At 39.8% G+C, this 14198-nt stretch overlaps 1 pseudogene; it reads left to right on the forward strand.

Moving 5' to 3' along the window:
* Positions 1-12141: 12141 nt before the first annotated feature.
* Positions 12142-12526, forward strand: LOC129040575 (elongin-C-like; annotated as a pseudogene).
* The last annotated feature ends 1672 nt before the right edge of the window (positions 12527-14198 follow it).

Raw genomic sequence — 14198 nt, forward strand, 5'->3', positions numbered from 1 at the left:
TCATCTTATATTGTACTCTCATAACTCCCACCTGTTGTGGGAGGGACCCGGTGGGAGGTAATTTGAATCATGGGGCCGGTTTCCCCCATACTGTTCTCGTGGTAGTGAATAAGTCTCATGAGTTCTGATAGTTTTATTGGAGGTTTCTGCTTTTGGATCCTTCTCATTTTCTCTTGCTACCACCATGTAAGAAGTGTCTTTCTCCTCTCACCATGATTCTGAGGCCTCCTCAGCCATGTGGAACTGTAAGTCCAATTAAACCTCTTTTTCTTCCCAGTCTCGGGCATGTCTTTATCAGCAGCATGAAAATGGATTAATACAGTAAATTAGTACCAGTAGAGTGGGGTGCTGCTGAAAAGATATCGAAAAATGTGGAAGTGACTTTGGAACTGGGTAACAGGCAGATGTTAGAACAGTTTGGAGAGCTCAGAGGAAGACAGGAAAATGTGGGAAAGTTTGGAACTTCCTAGAGACTTGTTGAATGGCTTTGCCCAAAATGCTGATAGCAATAAGATCAGTTTCTTTGTATATAAAAACAGGAATAAGGATAGTAACTGTTTACTTCCTAGGGTTGTCTTAAAGATAAAATGAATTAATTCATGTTTAGTACTTAGATCAGTTCCTATCACAAAACGGGTTCACTGTAAATGGTAGCTAGAAGCATTACAAACTGAGGACAGGGTCACAACTATATCAGATGGGATTGTAATTGATTGTTTACCAGGTCTATAGTGAATGTTTTTTAAACAAATACTAGGAAAATTCATAGCAATAGTGCCTACCTAGTTCTCCACATTGGGTGGAGTGTACATAGCTCAGGTGACGGGTGCACTAAAATCTCAGAAATCACCGCTAAAGAACTTATCCATGTAATCAAAAACCACCTGTACCCAAAAAACTATTGAAATAAAAATAAAATTTAAAAAATAAAGAAGTACATATCACAACATTGTATGTACCTCATGATTATGGAAATAAATTAATTTCATTTTTATGTACTAGAAAAAAGTCTCTATGTGAGAGACAGGACTAGTTGGATTCCTAGGCCGACTAACAATTTCTAAACCTAGCTATGGAAGGTGACCACACCCACTTTTAAATGGGGCTTGTAACTCAGCTCATACCCAACCAATCAGGTAGTAAAGAGGGCTCACTAAAATACAAATTAGGCTAAAGCAGGAGGTAAAGAAATAGTCAAATCATATATAGCCTGAGAGCACAGGGGGAGGGACAATGATCGGGATATAAACGCAGGCATTGGAGCAGGGAGCGGCAACCCCCTTTGGGTCCCCTCCCACATTATGGGAGCCCTGTTTTCACTCTATTAAATCTTGCAACTGCATTCTTCTGGTCCATGTTTCTTACCGCTAGAGCTGAGCTTTTGCTCGCTGTCCACCACTGCTGTTTGCCGCTGTCACAGACCCGTGGCAGACTTCACCCCTCCAGATCCGGCAGGGTGTCTGCTGCACGTCCGATCTGGTGAGGCAGCACCCACTGCCACTCCCAATCGGGCTAGAGGCTCGCCATTGTTCCTGCGCTGGCTAAGTGCCCCGGGTTCGTCCTAATCGAGCTGAATAGGGGTATAACACTCACCGCATGGCCCAAGATTCCATTCCTTGAAATCCGTGAGGCCAAGAACCCCGTGAGGCCAAGAACCCCACGTCAGAGAACAAGAGGCTTGCCGCCATCTTGGAAGCTCTAAGAACAAGGATCCCCCGGTAACATATGCTTCAGTTTCTTTGTATATAAAAACAGGAATAAGGGTAGTAACTGTTTACTTCCTAGGGTTGTCGTAAAGATAAAATGAATTAATTCATGTTTAGTACTTAGATCAGTTCCTATCACAAAACGGGTTCACATAAATGTTAGCTAGAAGCATTACAAACTGAGGACAGGGTCACAACTATGTCAGATGGGATTGTAATTGATTGTTTAGCAGGTCTATAGTGAATGTTTTTTAAACAAATACTAGGAAAATTCATAGCAATAGTGCCTACCTAGTTCTGGATGCTCAGCATAGTAGATGCAAAAATACTTAATCTGGTTAAATTATATGATCTTACTTTGTCAGGTAGATTGTTTGGGTATCAATTTGTAATTCCACACAGTGCTATTACCAATATACAAGAATCTTTGGTTCGTTTTAGTATAAGTTATCTTAACTTTAAACTAGTTTTTTAATTAGTATTCCCTCCTAATATTGTTACCAGAAAGGGGTCCTGATCCAGACCCTAAGACAGGGTTCTTGGATCTTGCACAAGAAAGAATTTGGGGTGAGCTCATAGAGGAAAGTGAAAGCAAGTTTTAAGAAAGTAAAGCAATAAAGAATGGCTACCCTATAGGCAGAGCAGCAGCTTGGGCTGCTGGACTAAGGATACTTATAGTTATTTCTTGATTATATGCTAAACAAGAGGTTGATTGTTCATGAGTTTTCCAGGAAAGGGGTGGGCCATTCCCGGGAACTGAGGGATTCTCCCCTTTTGAAGCCATATAGGGTAACTTCTTGACATTGTCATGGCATTCGTAAACTGTCACTGCGCTGGTGGGAGTAACTGTTAGCATGCTAATGCGTTATAATTGGCATATAACGAGCAGTGAGGAGAGCAGAGGTCACTTTCATCACCATCTTGGTTTTGGTGGGTTTTGGCAGGCTTCTTAACCACATGATGTTTTATCAGCAAGGTCTTTGTGACCTATATCTTGTGCCAACCTGCTATCTCATCCTGTGACTAAGAATGCCTTAACTTCCTGGGAATGCAGCCCAGTAGGTCTCAGTCTTATTTTACCCAGCCTCTATGCAAGATGGAGTTGCTCTGGTTTAAACGCCTCTGACAATATCATATAAAATACATTCAAACCCTGTTATTGTGGTAAGAAAAAAGTTACTCCTTGATAACAAGTAGATACTAAGGAAAATACTGTTATCCCTACATATTAGATAATTGTGAATCTGCACCAATGGTTTACTAAATGTACACCCACCTTTGACCTAAAAGTATCATTGACTTTTCATTTATCAGCTGTGAATCATTACAGCACAAGAGCGTCTTGTGGATTGTAGATGGGAATAAAATGAACTAAAGGAAATGACCTTGTAAAAAAATGTAGTGAATGCCTCTGTGTAATTGCTGAAATACCGCCACAGGAGGGCCCAGTGTCTTTCCTTGAGTGCAGTGTGTTTCTGGAAGACCTTTAAGCCTGGAGACTCCCAAGGACAAGCACATAAAGGAGATGAATCACTTTCCAGTTCTCATCAGTGAATCACGGTTGAGATCACCACTACTTAATTTGAGCTTTTCAAACGTATGAGTCACCACACAAGTTCCTGCATTCTAAATTAGAATGAGAACAGATTTCGTGATGTTGGATCAAGTAGCTCTTAAGGGCAGTTTTCCTGGGCTGGAAGAATGGGTACATTAGATGTATTCCAAACAGCCAGCTTGGGCCTGAATACACTGCCCCATCAGCTTTCTGGTAACCGGCACAATAAAGTTACTTCCTGAAGTTAGAAGGTAGAGAGAACTCCAACAAGGGTATAAATAGTGCACAGAGTAGTTCTGCTAAAACGACAGGATCCAGAGACACTCTCAGTCTTGGAAATCCTACCAACAAAGATTCAGGTATTTCCTTCTTTTATTAAAGACGTTAGCGTTTTCCATTGCCTCCTGTAATCTAAGTTGTGCTGTCATCTTGAGAGTGTTCCGAAGCCACATGGATACCCTACCTGATTCTCCAGACTCCTTTGTCTGCCTTAGTGCTAATGACCTTCCTCTCCTATCTCCCATTTCACATCACACGTACTCCACGCCCATCCCAGTTTGCTATACTTCTATCATTACTTAGAATTATTCTGTCTCCTAGATATTAAATTCAAACACTCCATTCACTAACTGCAACCTTTCTTCCAACATTCTCATTCAGTTACTCCCAGTCTATTATTTCTTCAGCCTCTTCAGGACTTCCAGATCCTCTCTTCTTTCTCCCAATATCAGCCCTTCTTTTCTGTAATTCTTTTGCAATAATAGTTGTTACCATAAGGGCACTAACAAGTAAGTCATAGCAATTAACAACAATAGCAACTAACATTTATTGAGTTGTTCGTTTATGCCAGGCATTGAATTAAGCACTTATATCATTTAATTAATGCCTTACATCATTTAAGTCCCAGGACTACTCTATGAACTAGGTTTTGAGGACCTTAGCCAAGCCTTCATGTTAAGCGTTGCTACATCTTGAACAATTTTACATTCCTCATCATTCTAATGTAACTACTCATATGAAATGCTTAGTCATTATTCTAAAACCTAGACCAATGTGGTAAGGGTGGCACCACTGGCATAGTAAGAAATTGTACCTGGAATCTACACTAGTTAGACAAAGGAAATGGAGCTTAACTAAAGACAGTTTTTGCAGCCTTATAAAGTAATTATACGGGAGGTTGGGAGTGACATAATTTGAGGTATTAGAGACTTGGTAAGCTCCTGCTTATGGCTTCCTGCAACCTGCAACCTGAAAGGACCTCAGCCTGGACAGGCAAAATGCCATCTCCACCAGCTGGGGCAGTGTTCTGTAAAGAACAGGAGAAAGTCAAGAAGCCACACTCACCTCATCTCCCTTAGATGAGGTATATGAGCATCCAATGCTAAGAATGTATCCTTTGCTCTTACAATATCCTTTGCTCTTATAAGCTTATACCAGCTCATAAACAACATAAATTTATTTCTCATAGTCCTGGATGACAAAAAAAATCACCCAAACCCCAGTGCTAAACTTAGTGTCCAGCGGCACTTACAAGGTGCTAAATGATTACTTGTTGAACTGATTGTTTTATTGAGATATCAGCCCTTTGACAGTATATACTAATGAGGTATCCTTCTCACAGATTCTCCCAGAAGGATAAAGCAATAAGAAGCTTGAACCTAGAGCTATCCCTCTTTATTAAGGGCTTTTTAAAAACTGGAATTCTATCTGTACTATAAATTTCATTTTATTACTGACTTACAACAAGATTGTTCTATAAACCTCTGGCTAGACCGATTTATATGGTTTTGTAAAAATGTCATCTCTTCTATTTAAAGAATACAAATGCATAGAATTATACACATAGTGTTACATAGACACACACACTAGTTTTCTATTGTTGCATAACAAATTACCACAAACTTACAACAGTAAATAATACAGATTCTTATCTATAGTTTCCATGGGTCAGGTATCCAGCATATTTTAGCTGGGCCCTCTGTTCAGGATCTCAAAGGTTGAATAAAATCAAGATGTCAGCTGAGCCATGTTCTCATTAGGAGACTCTGGGGAGGAATATTCTCCTGAGCTCATTCAGGTTGTTGGCAGAATTCAGTTCTTGTGGTTATAGGACTAAAGTCTCCATTCTCTGCTAGCAACTGTTGCCCAGGAATCAGTCTCAGCTCCTAGAGGTCACTCAAATTCATCAATTTGTAGGTTCCTCCTTCTTCAAGCCATCAGTGACACATTGAATTTCTCTCATGCTTTGAATCTCTGACTTCTGCTTCCCCAGTAAGCCAGAGAAAATTCTCTTGTTTTAAAGGCTCTATGTAATTAGGACAGGCCCACGTGGTTGACATCTTATTTTAAGGTCAACTGATTAGTCACCTTAATAGCATCTGTAAAATCATTTTTAACATAATAAGGGGGCGACAATAGAGGGCAGAGATTAAGGGGCTATTTAGAATACTGTCTACCACAATCTACCCTGTAGTCCCCTGATTCTTCATGTCCATAAATTCCCCAAATTCCCATTAGAGTATCAACTCAAAATCAAAAATTCTCATCTAAATCTCAATAGCTCATATGCCCCTAATCCCATCATGTAAATCATGTAGAAATCAGGAGAGGATGGGGCTCTATGGTAACCCATAATAACGGTTCCCAGGCACAATTCCTCTCTATCTGTGGACCTGTAAAACTGAAGAGACATGTTATGATCCTCCAATACTCCAAACATACAATAGTGGGGCAAACATAGGATAATAGTTATACACATTGCAATTCAAAAAAGGCATAATGTTTATATTTCATTGATGTCATGGCACTTTTAGGAAGAAATTGGTATTCCACTGGGCCCTGATACTGAAGATGTGGTCTGGGTCACCCCTATCTATTTCCTATCCACTCACCACTTCTCCCCCCATGCCTGCCTTTTCCTTCTCTTCTCTGGCAGGATGAGGCGGGCAGGTCTGGGTGTAGGAGTACCCAGGGGTTCCCAACTAGGGGAACTATGGCTATGCTAACAGTGAGTATAGTGCCTGTGAGGAAGAAAATGAGAGACTCACTGAAAGTCTGAGAAGCAAAGTCACTGCTGCAAAATCTCTTTCCATTGAAGTGGACCATGAAGCTAAAAATCAAAATAAATTATTAGCTGAAATGGACTCATGATTTGATTCTAAAGTGAGGTGATGCAAGTAACTGTGAGTTTGGAATTTGTTCCAATTAATGGCTTAAAGTACCATTTTGATAAAAATCAGCATCAAAACATTCTTAATTTTCAAATACTATGACCTTTTCCATTGAAGATTGCTGAATTTTGCTTATTTTATAAATTGCATCAGATAATACAGTGCTCGTTGTTTTAGTTTTATTTTACTTGTTTATTTTTGAGACACAGTGTCACTCAGTCACCCCAGCTGGAATGCAGTGGTGCTATCATGGCTCACTGCAGCCTTGACCTCTTGGGCTTAGGTTATCCTCCCACCTCAGCTCTCTAAGTAGCTGAGACTACAGGCGTGTGTACGCCACCAAGCCCAGTCATTCTTTTTTTTTTTTTTTTGAGATGGAGTTTCGCTCTTTTGCCCAGGCTGGAGTGCAGTGGCACGATCTTGGCTCACTGCAACCTCTGCCTTCCAGTTTCAAGTAATTCTTCTGCCTCAGCCTCCCAAGTAGCTGAGGTTACAGGCATGCGCCACCACACCTGGCCAATTTTTTTTGTATTTTTGGTAGAGACAAGGTTTCACCATGTTGGCCAGGCTGGTCACAAACTCCTGACCTCAAGTGATCCGCCTGCCTCGGCCTCCCAAAGTACTGGGATTACAGGCATAAGCCACTGTACCCAGTAATTCTTTATATTTTTTGTAGAGACAGGGTGATGTGGTTAGGCTTTGTGTCCCCACTCAAATCTCATCTTGAATTGTAATCCTCAGGTGTTGAGGGAGAGGCCTGGTGGGACGTGAGTGGATCATGGGAGCAGATTCCCCCATGCTGTTCTTGTGATAGTGAGTTCTCACAAGATATGATGGTTTTATAAGGGGCTCTTCCCCCTTTACACACACTTCTGTCTCCTGCTACCTTGTGAAGAAGGTGCCTCTTTTCCCTTCTGCTTTGATTGTAAGTTTCCTGAGGCCTCTCCAGCCATGCAGAACTGTGAGTCAATTAAACCTCCTTTGTTTATAAATTACCCAGTCTCAGGTAGTATCTTTATAGAAGTGTGAGAACAGACCAATACACAAGGTTTTACCATGTGTATTGCCCAACCTGGTCTTGAACTCCTACACTCAAGCAATCCACCCAGCTTGGCCTGCCAAAGTGCTGGGACTACAGGTGTGAGCCACTGTGCCCAGCTTGTAGTGATCTCTGAATACTGTTTCTTAATTATTCATTTTAGTTCCTGTTTTCAAAGGTGTTGAGAAGGTGTGGTGCCACCAATTTTTCTTCTATTATTTGCTGTCAGATTAAGTAGCATTATAATATTCTGTTGTTTTCATAAATGCCTGAAGAGCCTGATTCTAAGCTCTTGAGAGAGTGAGCCAGTTTGTGATAGAATGGCAACTGACTTTTCTTCAACTGTCATAAACTGTGATTATGTACTCCCCTTTCCTCCTTTATTTAGTTAAAATTGTAGGCTGATTTCTTATCTAAATCTTCCTAATAATTTTTTATGATGAAGACCCTTTTCCCTCTTTGCCTGAAGACCTCACTCTTTAAAGCTTGTTATTTTTGACATATTTCGAATAGTCCCCAATGCACATGTGTGTCAGTATAGTTGTTTCATATAAACGTTATAAATTCCATTGACTTGGCTTATAATAGTTTTATGATTTTGGCTAGTTAGGTAGACCATTTGATTATCATTGGTGACAGAAAAATGTGAAGTTAAGTAATTACTAAACTCTGAATGGAAATAAAGTGGTCAAGAAACTCAGGCATTGAACTTGGAGGTAAGATTACTGTTGCTTTAATCCAATGCATTTGTTGATGGAAAGCAAAACATAAAGGTGACTGTTGAGTAAAAAGAAACACTAAAATATTGTTAAATAGTCTGCATTGACACTATTTTGAAATTTACCCATTTATAAGCTCTAAAAATAAATTTTTTAATAAAATATATTAATCACTAAAAAAGGGAGAGAGATGGAAGGCAAAAAGGAGACACAAATCCAAAGCAACTTTGAAATACAGCCACACAAACTCCAGCTGGGGTTCTTTAATTAGGTTTATTATTCCAGGCCTTGGAATAACCTGCTATGGTTTTCAAATCTGCACCCTGGGTTCTTGGTTCAGCCTTCTGGGTTCTTGATTCTGCCCTCTGAGTCATCCTTCCATTATCAAGAAAGGAACATGTTTTCAGCTAAGTGGTTTTATTAGCTTGCTTCCTGACAATAAAATTGGCATATGGGAGAGTTCCAATAGTTTTCTTTCATTTTGCACTTCCTCAGTTCTTTCAGTCCACTCTAGTAGCATTTCTGTTGATGTAATGTTCTCAAAAACATTATAATCCTTACTAGTTTCCTAGGGCTCCTGTAACAAGTTACACAAACTAGATGGCCTGTAACAAGTAAAATTTATTCTTTCATAGTTTTGGAAGCTACAAAACTTAAATCGAGGTATCAGCAGAGCCATGCTCTCTCTGAGGGCTCTAGAGGAGAGTCCTTCCTTGTCTTTTCTAGCTTTTAGTAATTGCAAGCAATCCTTGACTTGTAGGTGCATCACTCTAATCTCTGCCTGTCTTCACATGTTTTCCTCTCTGCATGCTGCATGGATGTGTCCAAATTTCCCTCTGCTTATAAGGACACCACCAATTAGATTAAGGCCCACTCTAATCCAGTATGATCTCACCTTAACATGATTACATGTGCAAAGACCCTATTTTCAAATAAGGTCACATTCATAGGTCCAAGGAAGATATGAATTACAGGAAGAAACTATTCAACTCACTGAATGGTCGTTGCCTAAATTTTTCAGTTTCACTCCATTAGACAAAAGCCATGAGCACAAACATTTTTGAGATGTTCCCTGCTCTGTTTTTGGTTTCTACTGAGATTACTGAGGGACAACACTCCTAAGCTTCTGAGAGGCCCTCTAGTTTCACTGATGGGATCAGTGAGTCACAACCTTAATATCTTAGAAGAGCCTTTTCTATGACTGAACACTTTAACCTTTTAGTCTTCCTGAGGCTTCAGTGAAAGCTGGACAGTTGCACAGTCTTTCTTTTCTCTGTGCCATACTTTTGGAAGCCATTTCTGACTCTTAGCATTTCTTGCCACCTGGAAAGGCTGAGCAGTCTCAAAATTCTCCAGTCCTAATCCCTTTATGTTTACCAGTTTTTCCCTCCAGTTATTTTTTTTTCCTCACATTTTAGTATAAGTAGTAAGACAGAAATAAGCCAGCACCTTTAACACTTTGCTTGCAGATCTCCTCAGCTATATATCTAAGTTTGTCATTTACAAATTCTGTTTCCACATAACTGCAGGACACAATTTTTCTAAGCTTTCTATCACCACATAGCACGGATTCTCCTTCCTCCAGTTCCAATAACATGATTCTCACTTCGTTCTGAGTCTTCCCCAACAGTATTCTAAAAGCCCAGATTTCTAATTAAAGTCTGTTCATGATGATTTAGGCTTTCTCCAAGGAAATTTAGGTTTGCTCTATAATGCTCTTCACCTCCTTCTGAGCTCTCACCGGTTGTATCTTTAATATCCATATTTCTGCTAACAGTCTGTTTGAGACAATTTAGCCTTTCTCTATCATGTTCCTCAAAATTCTTCTAGCCTCCAGCTACTGCCTAATCCCAAAAGCATTTCCGCTTTTTAGGTATTAATTACAGCAGTATCAACTTTCAGTATCAAAATCTGCATTAGTCTCTATTGCTGTATAACTGTCATAAGCTTAGCAGCTGTAAACAATATGTATTTATTATCTTACATTTTTCATGGGTCAGGAGTCTGGCACATTTTAACTGGGTCCTCTGCTTAGGGTCTCAAAGGCTGAAATCCAGATGTTGGCCAAGCTGGAGATACTGTATAGGATTTGCTTCCAAGTTGAGTCAGGCTGTTGGGCAGAATACAGTTCTTTTGTTTGTAGGACTGAGATTTCCACTGGCTTGCTGACTATTGGCTAGGGGTCACTCTCCACTCCTAGAGGTCACTCACATTTCTTAACTTACGGCTCCTCCCATCTTCCAGCAAGCAATGGCATTTTGAGTGCTTCTCATGCTTTGAATCTCTGACTTCTGCTTCTTCAACTAGCCAAAGAAACCTCTCCGCTTTTAAAGAATTCATGTGATTAGATTAGGCTTACCCGGATAATCTCCTTATCTTAGGGTCAACTGATCAGTAACTTGATTATCTCTGTAAAATTCTTTTTGCCAAGAAACAACATAATCACAGGAATAACTAGAGGGTGGAGATCATGGAGGGCTAACTTAGAATTATGACTATCACACATTCTTACGCCAAAAATACTCTAGGAATATACTAATAGTGGCAACTATGAGTTTTCATTTCTTTCTGCATTTTTATTTTGTATAATTTTTAAAGTCATATAACTGCAATGAGGAAAAATGCAGAGCTATATTATTATGAGTATAGTTCAAATCATAGTGGCTTTACAGAATCTTGGAGCTATCTGCTTGCCCATTTGCAGTGACTACAACTGCATGAAGTACTGATTACAAAAGATAGAATCATTCATTTTTAGAAAGCTAGTTTTGTTACATTGCAAGCTTTTTCTGCAAGCACACACGTTTCTAATAAAATAAATTTATTGTTAATGACGAGGTTTGAAAATAGGTGATATAAAGGTATGCCTAGCTTCTTACTCTGTCTGCTTCTACAGCAAAAGAAGTCAAAATGCTGACGGCCCATGAGCTATATAACCAACTAGCTGCTTCCAACTGAAACAGCAGATCAGGATTGTGTAATGCTATTGAATTTCAGCTTTTTCACTCAGGCACCAAATGTTTACTGAGCTCCCACTATACACAGAGCACTCGGGTACAGAGATACAGATGGCACCACCCTGAACCCAAGTGAAGAGGTCAAAATTTCTCATTTTGCTCAGCAGACAAGTTTCTTATTTCATTTAAGTGAGTCAAAATTATACTTTAAATATTAACTGTCAGATTTCAGAGGGCATTTGAGAGATCCTAAAAATATTTTGCTAATTAAACAAGAAGAAAACCTGTATTCCAAACAATGTTTATTCCCTGCGTCTTAAAAAAACTTACGTTTAAAAAAAAGAATGAGGCAAATTGAAATTTTCCTTTCAACATGACCCTTGATCAGACATTCTTTTGGCTATTTTGACAAAAAAGAATCAGTCAAAGCCTGGGTCACATTCCTTTAAGGTCACAGCTCTTTGTCATCATCATCTCTTCTTTTGGCAATGCACAGTAGTTACTTCCAAATGCCAATTACTTTGAAAAGATCTTGGCTTAACCTTAGCCTCACCCAGCCAACCCTCCAAGTCAGCCCAGCAGCAATGCTGGCAGACCTTGGAAAAATGGAACACTGGGCTGTTCATGGGCTGTTTCCATGGAGCACATCACATTTCATAGGGGAAATACGAGTAGTCACTTGAAAGGCCCACCTCTTGAAGAGTGAGACATTATACCACAGCCTGGTATTTCAACCTATCTTCAAACTTCTTGGCTTAGTGAATTCCTAAACTTTATATTCAGTTGCTGTTTTCCACCTGCTTACAATTCTTGATCCTGCATAGCAACTCTTCTGATCAGAATTGGAGCAAGTGGAGAAGGACTACAACAGGGACCCAAAGGGGGGCAATGGCCCTGAAACAGGGGCTATGGTGGTGCATGGGGACCAGGCTGCAGTGGCTGCAGGGCTGATGAGTGAGACTCTGACTGAGGTAGAAACAGAGCTCCAGGAAACTACTAAAGTTCCTGGGGAAGCAAAGTAGCATTTTATAAGAACAAAATGAATGGAGAGGAGAAAACCTATGGTGGCTGTGAAGGCCGTGAGATGCCATGTATGTCAAATTGATATCATCTGATGGCCATGAATTTATTGTAAAAAGAGAACATGCATTAATATCAGGCATGATAAAAGCCATGTTGAACAGCCCTGGTCAATTTGCTGAGAACGAAACCAATGAGGTCAATTTTAGAGAGATACCTTCGTATGTGCTATCAAAAGTATGCATGTATTTTACTTACAAGGTTCGCTACACTGACAGCTCCACTGAGATTCCCGAATTCCCAATCACACCTGAAATTGCACTAGAACTGCTGATGGCTGTGAACTTCCTAGATTGTTAAGTAAAATAAATTACATTTTGAAAAAAAGGGGCCCGAAGGAAGTCTGTGTGAGCTGAGGAGAGGGAAAGGAAAAGAGCCCAGTCTGACAGATGGTGTTTCTTTTTGCACTCACCCTTTCTATTCCCCTTCCCCTTTAACCTCTTTCCCTGTTTAACCGTCTTTCACTATCTTCCTTCCCTTCCAGGAGATCTTCCTTATATAGCACCACCAGTTCCCAAAGGCTGCCCAATTATCTCCAGCTTTTTATCTTCTACCTCCGCTAGCCCTACAGATAGTAAACACAGTCATGCTGAGCCTCCATGGGCGTCCCTTGGTTAAAAGCTTTCCATTAATTTACTGATCATCACTGTTCATTCATTTATTCAAAAGACATTTACCAAGTGCCTCCTAGGTGTCAGGCCCAGGGCTAGCTGCTGAGGATAAGGAGGGGAACTAGACCGGGTCTCTACCCTCAAGAGATGGAGGAAGCACTCATACACACAGGGGTCTATAATAGTATTGCATTACATTTTTATGCAATAAAATGGAGGAAGAGTGGATTCATCTTGATGGTGTACTAAGGGAGGCCAATTTTTAACTCTGTCCCCTTAAAAAAATTTGATATGCTAAAACAAATAAACTATCAAACACTAACCAGTTCAATCCAATCAGGTATAAGACAGCAAGAATTTCACAAAGATATCCAAGAGATAGGTTGAATTTGAGGCAGGACTGTTTGTCAGGGAAGAATCACAAGTGGAACAAGTATGCTTCGAGAAAAAAGTCTGTGTGCCAGGAGAAATGGGAGCCAAGATTGTGAAAGAGGTGCACTGCAGGAAGACTCGCGACATACTGGTTATCTTGGTAAATTCTTTGTTCAAAGAGAAGGAAGTATGAAATGAATTTAAGTTCAAAAATATGGAAGGCAAGGTATGCACCAATGCATTTTTTCATTGCTTATCTTGACTAAAAATAACACAGTGTGGTCTCTTTGCAAGTCAATACATAGAACATGCAGACAGAGCTGGAGAGACCATCCGCTTCCCCAACATCCTTGTAAAACATTTGAAAAAACTTGATATTCCCCTGCATTGTTAGACTGCTCTTTGTAACGGTGTTATAAAAACCCTTTCCATGGAAAGATCTGCCATTCAAACATTTTTTACTGCTAGCAAGCAAAGACACATACTGCCCTACCAACCTAATTCCAAGCTTGAAGGCCATGAGCTTGAGAGACCATTTTTAAAATTGCATGTTAGAACCTATAATAGAAATGATAAAAAGAGGGAGAAGCTAGATATAGCACAGATGCCATAAATGTATAGAAATGTATTCTAATCAAGTCTTTTTAACCCCTGGTGAGGTAGACTCTACAATTGGCAAAGTCTCGTGGGCCCTTTCAATATGCCAATCACAGACCTGTAGGTGTAACCTTCCATATTCCCTGAATTCCAGGGGTCTCCTTTTCCAGAAAGAGAAAATTAAACTCAGTGAGGCACAAAAGAGAGGGTGGATAAATCTTTGTTGAATAAGTGACAATTTATAATTTCTATTAGAATAGTAATACAGTAGTAATATTGAGAATGATGTGCCAGGTGTTTATTCAATACCAATTCTCCCTTATCTACATTTTATAAATGAAGGGATTTAGGTCATATTATAGCAAAGCTTGGATTAATTTAAGCCAAGTTGG

Source organism: Pongo pygmaeus, chromosome 1 (assembly GCF_028885625.2).
Source record: "Pongo pygmaeus isolate AG05252 chromosome 1, NHGRI_mPonPyg2-v2.0_pri, whole genome shotgun sequence".
Classification (NCBI taxonomy): Eukaryota; Metazoa; Chordata; class Mammalia; order Primates; family Hominidae; genus Pongo; species Pongo pygmaeus.